The following is a 1,311-nucleotide window of genomic DNA, read 5'->3' as shown; positions in this document are numbered from 1 at the left end:
AAACAATAGCAAAAAGAAAAAAAAACAAATTGTGTCCCTATCTTGGGGTTCATTTCACTTAACATCTTCTTTTATGGCCATATATACATAGATAGTGTTTTTATAAGCCATTTAAATTTTATATGTTGTATTTACTAAGTTGTCTCTGAAACTCGTGTTACCTCATGTCCAAAGATGTCTTTGTGCTATTTCAATGAAGCCAGAAAACATTTAGTTTACCTCGAGCAATGCCATATATTGTTCCTGGAAGTAAGTGGCAGGAACTGTCACTGTAAGTGGAAACTGATCCCAAGAGAGGAATTGAACATAGAGAAATGACAAAGTGCAAGTTAATTTGTGTGTTCCTTTTTACTGTACAAGAAAAGAATCTAAGGATTGGAGGAAATTCTGTGCCTGACTTTTTCATGTGTGTTCTTTACTCATATACAACTTGTCTCTAAACTTCTAGTTGAGAATATTACAAAAGGAATCAACGTGCCATTTGAATACCAGCATAAAACACAAGCCATTTGAATACCAGCATAAAACACAAGGAAATAACATTGTTTTTAAAAGATAATGAGTACAAATCTTATCAAGCATTGTAGCCTCCTCCTTTGTTTACCCTTCCCATCTGTTCCCAGCCTCCCCCGCCCCCCCCAACCAAAGTTGTCAAGTTCGTTTTCGACATGACAACTTGTACTTTTCATTGTTGCAAGGGGTCCACCTGTATCCTTATTTAAACGACTTGTTTTCCCTTCCCCTCCACAAATTATACCGACATCAAATAATTGTAACCCCTCTGCACAGTATTTTCACAATAAAAATATTTTAAAAAATAAGTAAGGAAAAAACCAAAAAAAGTGTTCTACTGTAAAGTGCTCTACTACAGGGAGGTTTTAATGTGCCTTATGCATGGATATTTCACTACTGAGATGTTTCTCTTGTTGAATGAGTCAGTTATCAATTCCTTTAGTCTTGTCCTGAGTTCTCCATCACAATAAGGATTACAAAAAAGCAGCATTCAGTGAGTATGATCAGCAAAAGAGCCTCTTCTCAAACCAGTGCTTTAAGGATGGTCCCAAAGTAATATGTGAGTTTTTTTCCTTGTTTGTTTGTTTGTTTGTTTAGTTTGTGCTGATTCTGGCGCTTGAACTCACAGGCTGGACTATGTCCCTGAACAATTGTCTTTCCTGTCCAACTTCCCCGAAAGCTAGTAATCTACTGCCTGAGCCAAAACTTCACTTCTGGCTTTTTTGGTGTTTAATTACAGATAAGAGTATAACAGACTCTCCTGCCTGGGTGGCTTTGAAATGAGAAAGTAAGAAAGCC

This window comes from Dipodomys merriami, unplaced genomic scaffold (genome assembly GCF_024711535.1).
Source record: "Dipodomys merriami isolate MVZ:Mamm:240054 unplaced genomic scaffold, mDipMer1.0.p SCAF_61, whole genome shotgun sequence".
Classification (NCBI taxonomy): Eukaryota; Metazoa; Chordata; class Mammalia; order Rodentia; family Heteromyidae; genus Dipodomys; species Dipodomys merriami.
The sequence above is the reverse complement of the archived record's forward strand: the minus strand, read 5'-3'. Positions refer to the sequence as shown.